Source organism: Pyxicephalus adspersus, chromosome 1 (genome assembly GCF_032062135.1).
Source record: "Pyxicephalus adspersus chromosome 1, UCB_Pads_2.0, whole genome shotgun sequence".
Classification (NCBI taxonomy): domain Eukaryota; kingdom Metazoa; phylum Chordata; class Amphibia; order Anura; family Pyxicephalidae; genus Pyxicephalus; species Pyxicephalus adspersus.
In genome coordinates, this window is record NC_092858.1 from 33,930,443 (window position 1) to 33,944,160 (window position 13,718).

The 13,718-nt window shown below is 38.5% G+C and overlaps 1 long non-coding RNA gene across 1 annotated transcript; it reads left to right on the plus strand.

Moving 5' to 3' along the window:
* Nucleotides 1-2,422: 2,422 nt before the first annotated feature.
* Nucleotides 2,423-11,769, plus strand: LOC140327038 (uncharacterized). The gene is made up of 3 exons (XR_011919968.1): nt 2,423-2,559; nt 5,147-5,240; nt 11,550-11,769. It is a non-coding gene; the product is annotated as an uncharacterized lncRNA (long non-coding RNA).
* The last annotated feature ends 1,949 nt before the right edge of the window (nt 11,770-13,718 follow it).

A 13,718-nucleotide genomic window follows, 5' to 3' on the forward strand; every position in this document is an offset into this window, starting at 1 on the left:
TGCACTGCCAAGTCTATATTATAGGTATATATATATATATATATATATGTATATACTATATATTATGTATATATATATTTGTATGTATATAGGTGAATGTATATATTATGTATATGTATATAATTGAAAAAAATAATTCTACAATAAACATAGTGGTGCAAAACTATAGATGTGTGCCTGATTTAGAGCATACCCAAGCCTTCTACTTCTGTAAAGCATCATATTGAAGTGTGCATATGGCAATACCAAATAATTCAATAAAGGTTTAAGGTTACCTATAGTTCTCAAAAGACAGAAGCGGCAGGGTGAGTTTAGGACAAAGTGGGGCCCTGAATGCTGAAATGCTGTACTGTTGTACTGTATGGCAGAGTGTCTCATATAGAAAGCATTTACTGAAAAGTGTATAGTGAGGTGCAAGAAAGAAAAAATGTATGATTTTAAAATTAGCAGTTAAATAGCAAAGGTGATAGCTAAGCCTTTGAGGCTATAGATGCCAGCAGCATAACATTGCTTCCATAGCAGCAGTATAGATAGATAGAGATCAATCAGCAGATAGATTTATAGAAAATGGGCTTCAGCGGTCAGAAGCATTACCCGTCAAATTTAGAGGCATATCACTGTTCAAGACAGCAATAATATGTCACACCATATGGACTAGTAGGCCTGGAGAACAGTATAGATTGAAAAGTTGTGTTGTACACAACATGGCATAACATTTAATGAACTTAGCCACCCTACCTTGAATTATAGGTATATGGTCCGAAGGGTGAAATCTGCTTTCTGTATATACCAAACACACATGCTGTAGTCCTTGTATTCACAAAATAATAAAAAATTGTGCCACTAGTCTTATCCTAGCCCACTGATTGTGGTACAAGGCCCCTGCAGATAAAAGGTAAAAGCTTTTTTAAACAATTTTAGTCCCCCCTTTACATTTAGCTGCTCATCTTTGTTGCACTGGCCATAACTAGTGGAAATGCGTCCCATCGGATTCTATGCCCCCCCCAAGCTTTTGGCAAACTGAAGATCAACAGAGTTATGTAGGCAATGTTTTAATAATAATTTAAAAGTAGGCATTTGGAAAGAAGGGCCAGGCATGCTTAGCAGAGGGGGGAATAATAGAAAAAGCACCTAAAGACCCAACATCCAAACAAGTTACTTGGCATAGTTAATGCAGGGAGGAATGCAAATATGGCACATCAATGAGAAAAAACAACCTCTCAGCAAACCTATGGCCCAACTCTACATTCTTCCTATATCTTATGAAATAGAATTATTTATTTGAGGACAGTTAGATGTAAACTGTGGACAAAGAGGGCAATTGGCTTGTGTGGTGTGTAATGGCCATCTATGTCAAACAACAGCCGTCCCTAAAAAGGCATTGGGGGGTTTAATCATCATATGTGTTTAATGATGTATTATTAAATACATTTTCTAAATATAAGCTTTAAAAATTTGATAAATGAATTTGACTTCACACCAGGCTTTCGATCCCTCTCTATAACAGAGCTTAGACTTGAAAGGGAAGCAAAACAAGGAACCAATAGGATGTGCTGCAGTGCAAAATTAAGCTGGATATGCAGATAGAACATGGAGTAACAAGGAGATGAGGTCAGTGGCTTGCTGCTTCTCCTTTCACTGCGCAGTAACAGGGTGAAAGAGGAACAAAACCTGAAGGTGTTATTTCACTGCGCAAGAGAGAAATCAGGTTTCCTGCTTTGTTAGCTGTCCTGATCAATAATAAGTTCCCAGATATGTATTTCATCTGTGTAATAATCTGTTTAAATGGAACTACTAACTAGTACAGATTTGTTATAGACTTCCTTTTACCACTCCTTGTATTGCCTGTTACTACATCTACTATGTGCAGTCTCCCATCCCCATTTCTGTGCATTATATTGGTGCGTTATGATGTGTATTTCTGTATATATGTTTTTCTGTGAAAACATTGTACCGCAGCTAGAACATGGTATACTAAGCACCAATACACAATAGGATGGGAGATATGTAGTGGTGGGAAGTAATGATGGTTTCAAAAGACAGAAGAAGAAGGGTAGGCAAGTTTGAAAAAAATACCATATTTTTTGCCGTATAAGACGCACTTTTTCTTCCCCAAAACTGGGGGGGAAAAGTTAGTGCGTCCTTTATGACAAATGTGTTATAAAATAATTAAAATAATATACTCACCCGATACCCAATCCTGCGTGTGTCTCTGGCTGCACCGTGTCTTCTCCTGTCTGTAAAGCAGAGCGACGACCGACTGTACACACGGCAGATTTTCGCCCGATAATTGGCCAATACCGATTATCGGGCGAGAAAAATTTGCCGTGTGTACGCAGCTTTAGAGCTCAGGTAATCAGTGAGTCTTTTGTAGACAAGGCGTTCAAGAAGTTTGGAGACATATGGGAGAAGGGAGATAGGACATACTTATCTGGCTGATCACAATTTGTATGATGTACACTGAGCTGCACATGCAGGATGGTGGGTGAAGGTCTGACACCTGGAGGACCACCTGACAAAGATGGTGGCGCCCGCAATGGAGCATTGTAACTGTAACAGGTAACTGTAAATAAAACTTGCTAAAACTAGGTTTTTCATATAAAATTGAGCCTGTTTAACTTATCTTCAGCATTATACATAGCTCATGTCATAAAATGAATTTAAAAGCTTTTTAACAATTTGTTAATTTGACATTAACCTTCATTTTACTAGCTGTAATATACATATAGGTACAGCAAGCAATCCCGTGTGGCGACTGGCAAGGTGCCTTGGCTGCTTGTGCTGCAGTGCTATCTATGCATACATACCTTTATTTCATGTTATAAAATAGTGACAGGGTCTCTTATAAAGAAGGTCCTACAAATACCTTTGGCCCAGTAACCCAAAAATTTGGGCATCAGCTTGTAGACAGATAGATTAAAATTACAGTCATTTATTAATAGATGAGACTCATTTATGTGTAGCTGTGTCTGTGTGAGTGCAATGCTTTATAACATTTATTCTTAACAACATAAAACGGGCTCATAATGTCACAGCATGTTTAATGCTCAGAGAACAGCATGAGACAATGGCTGGTTTTAATGTTTTCACAACAGGAATATGTAATTGTTCTGTGCATACTTGGCAAAACAATATCCAAAAGCAGAAGATGTGCAATATAAATCTTTGTCCTATTATTTGCATGTCCTCACATGTTACAAGGGAATGTCGCCCTTATAAGAAGGCCACGTCTATTCTCCTAACGGGTTATAGATCAGCTATAGGACAGGGTAATCTAAGTGGACTTATGGTAATAAAAGTTAAACACATTAAAAACTACACTCCGGGCTGCAAAAATAAATGTGAATATGTTTTGTATTTTTGAAACATGTAAAATACATACAACTAGCAGATACAGAAGTCATCGTAGCTTCCTTATGTAATCTTTGGCCCAGCAGCAATTAGGCTGGGAGCGGGAGTGATAACACTGTAAACTAGTCAGGATCTGCTGCATTGTACAGTGCTGTCAGTCTAACACTAGGTGATTGCTGACAGGAGAACTGAGTCACATGATAACCTCATTAGTGTACTGATGTATTTTAACTGTCCAAACAAAAGGCTGGTTTGGTGCAGGAGGAAGCTATATTGGCTGTATTGCCTAAATACAGTGTAAAATTGGGACTTTAAAGCATTATTACTAACAATATATTGGCATACAAGTTTACAATATCAAAAACATAGAAAGCACTTTTTTTGTGATTAAAATGTATAAAACAATTATGAAATGACATTAAATATCTCTATAACATGTAGTCTCTACAAATATTCTACATGTTTCGTGGAGTGCAGTCCACTTCTTCAGGAACATGGAGACATATCTGATCATACAACGACAATGTGCTCACACAGGATGGAGCGGTTCTTTCACAGAATGGTAACTCGGACAGACCAATGCAGACACAGGTTAAGCTCCTCAATGGGAAAGCAGCATCTTATATTAGCTACGCCTTCAATATTTACACAGGGGTAGGGCATCAGAGCCTAATCCTTCATAGAGCCAGCAATCCTTTCCTAGTAAATACAGTGTAGTCTGCAGAGCATTGCCAAATTGGTAGGTACACAGAAGTCATCAATCAGTATAAGCTTGCAAGGAAATACTTCTGCCTTGTAACACCTACAAAAATACACAGGTGGCTTACCAGGAGGTGAATCCTGAGGAGTGGGACGCAATCACAGCCTCTGTATTTACTGTATTGTGTGTGAACTGTAGGGGTGCTAGGAGTGATTGGTTCAGGGAGGCACAGGTTTCAGGAGAAAATGTATAGGAGGTGATCACACAGACCCCCCATTGAATCCATGTGGAGGGATTGCTTGTTGAATGACTACAATGTGTGTCAAGGCTCATAAATGAATATACATCAAAACACAAGCAACTAAAGCAATTAAAAGAATGGCTAAGTCAGCCCAGCTCACAGGTTTTTTTTTTTTTCTAGTATTGTAAGTACGTAAATTTGACTTAGGATCAGCCTCTTGCAATCCCTTATACATCGGAGCTCAGGCTGAGAAAAAGAGAAGCAGCACAAGGATTCAATCAGTGCTGCAGCATTGCTTATAGGAAGAGCAAGAATGTGTGCCGTTTCTGTTTTTGCTGTTAAGTAACAGGCTGGAGAGTTCAATAATTCGAAGTTCTTAACTGAAGCAGAAAAATCAGAAATTCTATCCTGCCAGACAGCACTGTACTATTGTTGCGTAGCTGTGTAAATAGATGAAGAGAAATGCATAGCCCCTGCAGATTTAATATATGTATTCCAGTTGTATATGTATTTCAGCTCCAATTGCTCAGAAACCATAATTTTTATTATTGTTAAACAGAATTTATATAGCGACAACATATTATGCAGAGCTGTACAGGTAGCAAATGATAATCCTTTGTGCGAGCTATCCTATCCTGTGATTTCTGCCATGGCTACATGTGTATGGCCCACCATTTGAATAAACAATACTAATATACTCTCTTCCATACTTATTACAGAGCTGGGTGTATTTACAAAGACAAATACTTGGGAAAAGTGGCTAATTACTAAAACATTTATTTGACCTAGAGAACAGAAGGGCCCAGTATTTTCTCATCATGTTTACAGACGCACTTTTTCTTTTTCTCTGCCAGTATATAAAGATGTACGGCTCAGCACGCAGTAGCAGAGGAATAAACAATCGCAGACGTGTGGCGGAGGTTTGTAGAAGGGAGCCTGTGATGCCTGGTTTGTATTCAAGCGCCATGAATCTTGCAGATGATTAATACGCAGTTTGTGACCATGCCACCAGAGAAATTTACCTCCCCTCTCTTTCATTAGTCTCCCCCAGATCTCATTATTCTGCTGTGTTAAACACAGGCAGGGTGCTGCAGGTAAAGGCTGCCATCGTCCTGCATGTTAGTCCAGTAGGGGTCCCCAGCACCTCAGGAATCTGTTGTACTGTGCGCTTGCTGACTTGTCTACCTCCCCCCTGCCTTCCATTTCATGGCTGAGCCGCTCACTGTTTCTTCTTCTTTTGTCTTCTAAATACTTCATATATTTGGCATGTGTCATTCAGGTTTTGATAGCCTTGTTTTTCTTTGCATTATCCTCCTGTTTTGTTACTTTCCCCACCTCCTAGATTGTAAGCTCTTCTGGGCAGGGTCCTCTCCTCCTGTATCACTGTCTGTATCTGTCTGTCATTTGCAACCCCTATTTAATGTACAGTGCTACGTAATATGTTGGCGCTATATCAGACCTGTGTATTATTATTAATAATAATAATCTACAAATCAGATCTAAATTGTAATATGAACTGGCTTGCTCAGAGAGTTGTGCATTGCCAGTGTCAACCCAATATGCTTTGCTTTGTTCAAGGTAGGAAAGTAAATGTCAAAATCCAATCATTTTCTAGACCTGTCCTTAATTTCTTTTATCTATTGACTCTGAACAATTACTCTTTTATCTTTAAATTATATAGCAGATGCTTTAGGGCCCATTCACACTAATGTGTTGTGGTACCATGCTCATTAACACAACATGCAGCAACACACAATGCCAAAAGATGTGCATCCTGCAACAACAAACAATGAGTGGTATTCGGCCAGGAATGGCACATCCACCTTTTTGGTATGTTAGGCAGCTCATTCAAATGAATAAGCAATGAACATTAACAAGTGGCATAACACACATTAATGCACATACGCTAACACACTGCATTGGTGTGAATAAATAATTACAGGTATTACTGATTTTTGCCATATCCTCCTAATGATGATGTACTATGCAATGTTTTAGACCCAATTCCCACTCGTATCATACATATGATTTGCCAATAAAGAAGTGTGCAAAAACATTTCATTATATATTGGTCAGGAGTGGTGTTAGATCATCTGATCATGGCTGCTGGAAGTGGCACCAGATACAGAAATAGACTCACAATTTATTTGTTTCCTGAACTCAAAGGGTTGGGAGGGATTGGTGAAACTGCTTTCCACTTTGCCAAGAGATGGGCTTTAAAACTCTTCTTATTCTGCATTTTTGTACATTAACATGCATTAGGCCAGTTTAAATAGTTGGCAAGTCAACAGGAAGGCAGGTATTAAGTATTTATTTTAGTGTACCTACAGATGATTAGGTAAGGACATAGCAAATCAGACCTCCCCTTTGTTCTGCTCCTGTTTTGCCCTGTGTATTTTGAGGCCAGGCTGTCACTGTTTTAGTGAGAGTGCTGATGATAACCCTTGCGTGAATGAAGGCTTAAAACTGTATTTCTTTCATAAATATATTATTATCATGCAAAGTGCATTTCAATGTATGTGAAAGGTATTTAGTAGACATGGGTGAATGTGCAGATACATAGGTTTAAAAGCATAGTCATGTGGACTCAATGCGTCCACCAGGTGGTGTTTGTTTTTATTCACAGTGAATTGCATTATACTGTGAATAAAAATGAACACAGCACCACCTAGATGACAAATTGAGATCAAAATACAGGTACATTCACCCAACTCTAGTTCACTTTTAAGTACATCTTAGTTTGTGCAGAATGAAAAGAAGCATTTTGTTTAATTAACTGTGATGCAGCTTTTATTATTATTATTAAACAGGATTTATATAACACCAACATATTATGCAGCGCTGTACATTAAATAGGGGTTGCAAATGACGAATACAGAATACAGACAGTGACACAAGAGGAGAGGACCTTGCCCCCAAGAGCTTACAATCTAGGAGGTGGGGGTAGCTTGTTTAAAAATAGTAAGGTGATAAATCTACATCAGTTAAAGAAATACCGTAATCTGGATAAATGATACCTATGTTCACTTTTTTTAACCTGTTGTCTTTTTGAACCCTCTTTTTGCAATCTTTGTCAAGTTTTATCATTTTTATGGTCTCTGTGACAGAGGGGATTTCCTTTCAATAGAGACACAGACAGCAATCAAACAACATTTAATAATCAGTGTGGGTATGGGTTAGGACCTGTGTTTGGGTTTATTGCTACTTTTTTATTTGATGCATTCCCTCTGGTCACTGAGATGGGAATAAAAATCTTTTCAACTTAGACACAGAACGAACTACCTGTCTAACCCTCTACTACCTTATGTCTAGAAAAAGTTGTCTACTTTTACTTTACAATGCACTCTGATGTTGCTGTGTAAGTACATGAGAAAGTAATTGAAGTAACACAAGTATAGAGGTGTGAAAGGATCTTATTCTCAGTCTCTTCTTCAGAGCAGTCTAAAGTCTAAATCTAAGATCCTCGGGGGCAGGCCTTATTCCTAGCATGCCCTCAGTTTTCTAGATTGAATAATGATGGGAGACATCTAGTGGTCAGAGAAGTATTTGTAGTGGCAGCTCTGGTTTGAAGTTGAATATTCTAGCCAGAGCTGTATTATTATTTTGTTCACTATCTGGAGGCCCATTTTTGAGGAGTTGAGCTTTAGACTAATGATTGTATTGTTATTGCAGGACCTATTTCTTTCTATTTCATTCACATATTCTTTATTCTGTACTATTGGAGGTGCTGGCTATAAAAGCTGACCTGTAGAGAGGCTTTGGAAGTGACAGCTAATCAAAGTCCATTTTTCTGTTGTGCTGGTTATTTAAATATAAAAATTTAGGCTGCTTTATTATATCTGAGAAGGAGCAAACATATTTAATTGGAACCAATTATATCTAATCTTAGAATCTTAGAATAAAACACCAGTCTTATTGGCTGATATGAGCAGCTTTATTCCAACACATAGGCGATAGTGTGGTATCAGTACATTCTGTAGGTAGGAGTACCTGCCATCTCGTCTCTCTGGAATTACACCGGCTCTTTTATACCCTTGCCTATTTCTTTACACACCGGTACCAGTTTATTTTCACAATACTTCTCTGATTTATCTCCTAGTTTCCACCCAAGCCCAAACCCCCCACCCCCAGCGAGTGTTAATGCGGGAAGCCGTAAAGCGGCAGAGGGATTCCATTAATTAAATCGGTGTTATAATTAACTTTCATTAAAGGGAATCAATAACAGAAAGGCTCAGGTGATGGGAACAAGCCAGATTTATAGCTAAAGGTTGAAGAGGTGTTTGGGCACCTGGGTGGGTTAACCATCTCACTGCTAAAAAAATCCTATGCAAAGCTTTTCTGAAGTCCTTACTGAAAATGGAAATGTGTCTGACAATGTCTTAACCCTTACTTTGCTGGGAGAAAAATTTATAGGATTCATCCATTTTAAAGTTTCTGTCTCCGGTACATTAACTTGAATTGCCTTTAGCATCTTGGGTGGTGGGGACTGCTGCCAAGCATAGCTTAGATAACAGCTTGACATCAAGAAGAAAGCGTATAGAATTCTGTGTAAATATAATCAATGTGGAAGCGCTGCAGACTGGATTCCACATGTAATGCAGAGCATTGCTTCCACAGCCTGGAAAGGAAAAGCTCATTCTTACGCCATCAACTTTTGTCCAGAAAAAGCTGCAGTGTTGCATGTTTAACGCTTTAGATAAAACAATGCTTGGTGTAATTTATTCACTTCTAACTTGAGGGCTTTGCAGTCTTCAGAGATGGCAGCAGAGGCTGTAAAACAAAGATCCCCTTTAGAGTAATGACATTTGGCAGATTGTATCTTTTTTTCCTCTGGGTAGAGATCCAGGTTGTGGGATATAGGGATCCTCTTTTTTTTTTTTTTCTTATGTAGTCTATAGCTATGCATGCCAGTGGCACCCAATAATTCTTTGCATCTTTGTATAAGAGGTGTCAGATTAGAAAGAAATATTTAATTGATTTGTCTATAAATGGATTGTATAGCTAACGCAAGGTCCCAGGCTGGAAATATGAAGCTGGACGCAAATAAAGTAAATTTATACGGCAGTATAATGGCACCAGCAAACCGTGAATCACAGCTAGGCACAAGCTGCGGGGGGAGATGGAGTGAAGAGAATGGAAACCTTACACTGAGACAAAATAATCTAATATTCACAGTGGGTCTGTGCTTTGTATGGCTGAGATCTAGCGTCATATTAAACTGTGCTTCTTACTTCTACACATGCATTGTATTTTATTACTATTGGTTCACCTTTGGTTCAATTCCCATTTAATTCCACAATATAAAGACAAACTGCTTTATTAATCGTCCTCTACCTGAGCTGGTCCTAATGTATGTGTTAGGGGCGGAAGACTAGAAGCTTCTCTGGGGATAGAGAGTGGTATGAATGGAATCTATCTGTCTATCTATCTATCTATCTATCTATCTATCTATCTATCTATCATTTAGATTGTAAGCTCCTCAGGGCAGGCTCCTCTCCTCCTCCTGTGTCACTGTCTGTCTGTCATTTGCAACCCCTATTTAATGTACAGTGCTGCATAATATGTTGGAGCTATATAAATATTGTTTATTATCTATCTATCTATCTATCTATCTATCTATCTATCTATCTATCTATCTATCTATCTATCTATCTATCTATCTATCTATCTATCTATCTATATGTCTATCCCACCCTTCCCTTCTCCACTTCCAACCACTTTACTGGTGATAAATGATGCAGCGGCAGTGGTCAGTCTCTCGTTCTTTCTTCTATTAGTCTCTCTGAAGAGCACAGTCTGATGAATAGAAGTCATCACTCTGCTTTGTGCTCCCTGTGATGTTAACTGATTACAGCCTAGGGAATATAATGCCCTTCGTTTCATGGCTGACTCTGGAATATATATTGTTCTGAATGCATGAGTGGCAGGGAAGCCATTGTGTAATGTCAAATGAAAATTTGTGACATTTTTACTACTGTCATCTAGCTCAGAGATGCACAACATGTTTCAGAATCATTTTTTGTGGAGCATGTTATCATCTAATATTCATTTTATGGAATAGTATCTGATACCAGACTTTACGATAGACTTAGAATGATAGCTAGAATGTGCAACACCTGTTCGCAAACTACATTCTCTAAACTGCTGGCAGACATGGGACTGAACCGGTCCCACTACAACAAACCCACACCCAGTAATTAAACATATAACCAATATATATATTGTACATACAAATCTAGTAATAATAAAAATGGACAACATATATATTGCCTTCATTGGGGATAGATTAACACCAGTTTTATAAAACTAAATGTCTAACAGTTTTAAATCCTAATGAAAAAAATATACAAGACAAATTCTCAAAGAAACCATGTTGATTAATTTAAATGATAAATAATATTATTATTTAACTTTTCAAAAATCAAAAACTTATTTTGTAAAAAGGGTTGGTAATGAAACCTAATAAGAGAGAGAAAATGTAAATCTAAAGGATAAACAACACAACACAACCTGTTCTTCAGGTACCAACCGTCATTTTACAATAGTTGTCCCAGACCAGCGATCTCTACTATGCCTGGAGTGGCAACTTTGCTTTTTGTTTTTCAGACGATCTGATATCTATAAAAGAGATATTTAGGTACCAAGATGATTTGTGTTCATTCTAGGATAATATATGGTTGCCCAGCCTTAATTCAGTAAATTTGAAAGAAGAGAAAAAAGGAGAAGGCTAATTTTGTGGAAACATTACAAGCAATGGTTAATTTAGTGCTGAACTATATTCACCCTTTGATAGACATAGGCCATCTAAATAGTGCAAAAAGTGATACAGCATCTTAAAAAATGAATGTAAAATACCTCTTTGGATTGGATAATGGTGATTTAGAAAAGTCTTGTTAACTGACGCGTTTTACCCACTGGCTTCTTCAGCCATTGTGGTCAGAATATTAGCAGTTCAACACCACTAACCTGAACAATCTCAAGACATTTCTACCTGGCAAATAATTTACTAGTACATGTACTACAGTAATAGAAAACCAACAGACCCAGCAGCCATGACATGCATGCTGCTGATTCTATGTAATTGAATCATTCATTGAAAATTCAAAATAATAGCAGTGTGGAATTCAATTAATGAGGAAATTTGTTCCAATAAATGAGGTCTGGTTGGGATATATTTTAGGGGAATGATTTTGATGTTGTACCTTAATCTAATAGAAAACTTGTAAGATGACATAAAAAATGTTGTTTTCATTTCAGGTGCCAGAAGTTGGTTGACTTCATGCACTACAAAAGTACAACTAAATATTAGTTTGGTGAATGTTTGAGATTGTATAGAAGAATGCAGACACTGCCAAATATTCTGTTTTTGGAAATACACAAATGTAATACATTTTTCTTCATGTTCTAATTTGGAATAGAATGTGCAGTATTCCTAATGCATTTGTCTGTATGGAAATAAAAGCTATTTTGAGCTGTACTCATTTTTTTTAACACACTGCTAATATTCTAAGTACAACTGTATAAAGATTTGTAAACTGTTTGAAATTTGTAAAGGCAAAAAAACCTATTCAGAGCATCACAAATAGATGAATATTTCGATGTGTGTTGTACATGTCAAATACAGGAAAATACATGTCTGCTGTCCCAGAATAACAGTGCTGGGACACACGTTACATTACACTAACATTGTCACATTGGGACAGGAAATGAGCTACTTTCAAGATCATAAGGGGCAAAAATAAAGCTCAAAGGAAGAAAAGTAATGCAGCCACTACATTTAGGGACTAATATGCTGCAATATATGAAACTTTTACTCTCATGTTTAAAAAGGCACTATAGTTTATTCTTTAAAAATTGCAAGCAGGCAGGATATTAGTTGCAGGGACATGAGTCCCTTCTGCAATAAAACATATTATTATTATTAATAATAAACAGGATTTTTATGGCACCAACATATTATGCAGCGCTGTACATTAAATAGGGGTTGCAAATGACAAACGAATGCAGACAGTGACACTTGAGGAGAGGACTCTGCCCTGAAGAGCTTACAATCTAGGAGGTGGAATTAACACAGAATAGGAGGGGAGATATGTAATGGTGGGAAATAGTGACAGTTTCAAAAGACAGAAGAAGACGGGTAGGCAAGTTTGAAAAAATGAATTTTCAGTGCTCTTTTAAATGTTCAGAAAGCAGGAGCAAGCCGAATAGAACGAGGAAGACAATTCCAGAGAGTTGGGGCAGCTCTAGTGAAGTCTTGTATCCGTGCGTGTGATGAGGTTATGAGTGAGGAAGTCATTAGTAGGTCATTGGAGGAGCGGAGAGAGCAGCAGGGGTATTTTTTACCAAGTCAGAAATGTAAGTGGGACAGGAACTGTGGAGGGATTTGAAGGCAAAGCACAGGAGCTCGAATTTGATTCTAAGGTGAAATGGAAGCCAGTGTAGAGAACTACAAAGAGATGCAGCGGAAGAGGAGCGGTGGGAAGGATGGATGAGTCTGGTTGCAGCATTCATATTAGATTGTAGAGGAGAGAGTCGGGTTAGTGGTTGAGTTTGGTGGTCTCAGGGCACAGGTAGGGGCGGATTTTGGAGATGTTGTAAAAGTAACAGGACCTGGAATGTTCTGAATATGAGGGGTAAATGAGAGGGCCGAGTCAAAGGTGACACCAAGACAACGTGCCTGAGGGGAGGGCCGAATAACAGTGTTGTTAACATTTAGGAATATGTAAGGGGGAGATTTGAAGGGGAGGATGATGAGTTCTGTTTTATCCAGGTTGAGTTTCAGGAATCGGTCAGACATCCATGATGAGATGGCTGACAGGCAGCATGAGACCTTATCCAGGACTGAGGGAGACAGGTCAGGGGTGGACAGATAGATTTGAGTGTCATCAGTATACAGATGGTACTGTAAGCCAAAGGAGGATATGAGACTACCGAGAGAGGAAGTGTACAGAGGAAAGAGAACCGGTCCAAGGACTGACCCTTGGGGAACACCAACAGGGAGGAGAGTGGGTGAGGAGGAGTTACCATTGAAAGAAACTTGAAAGGAGCGGTCAGACAGATAGGAAGCAAATCAAGAGAGAGCAGTGTCACAGATACCAATGGAGTGCATGATTTGTATTAGAAGGGGGTGATCAACAGTGTCAAAAGCAGAGGAAAGATCAAGAAGAAAGAGGAGGGAAAAGTTGCCTTGAGACTTGAGGGTCAAGGAGAGAGTTGGAGCTCAAGTATTGGGTGAGTCTTTTGTAGACAAGGCGTTCAAGAAGTTTGGAGACATTTGGGAGAAGGGAGATAGGAGATAGGACAAACTTATCTGCCTGATCACAATTTTTATGATGTACACTGAGCTGCACATGCAGGATGGTGGGTGAAGGTCTGACACCTGGAGGACCACCTGACACAGATGGTGGCACCCGCAATGAAGCATAG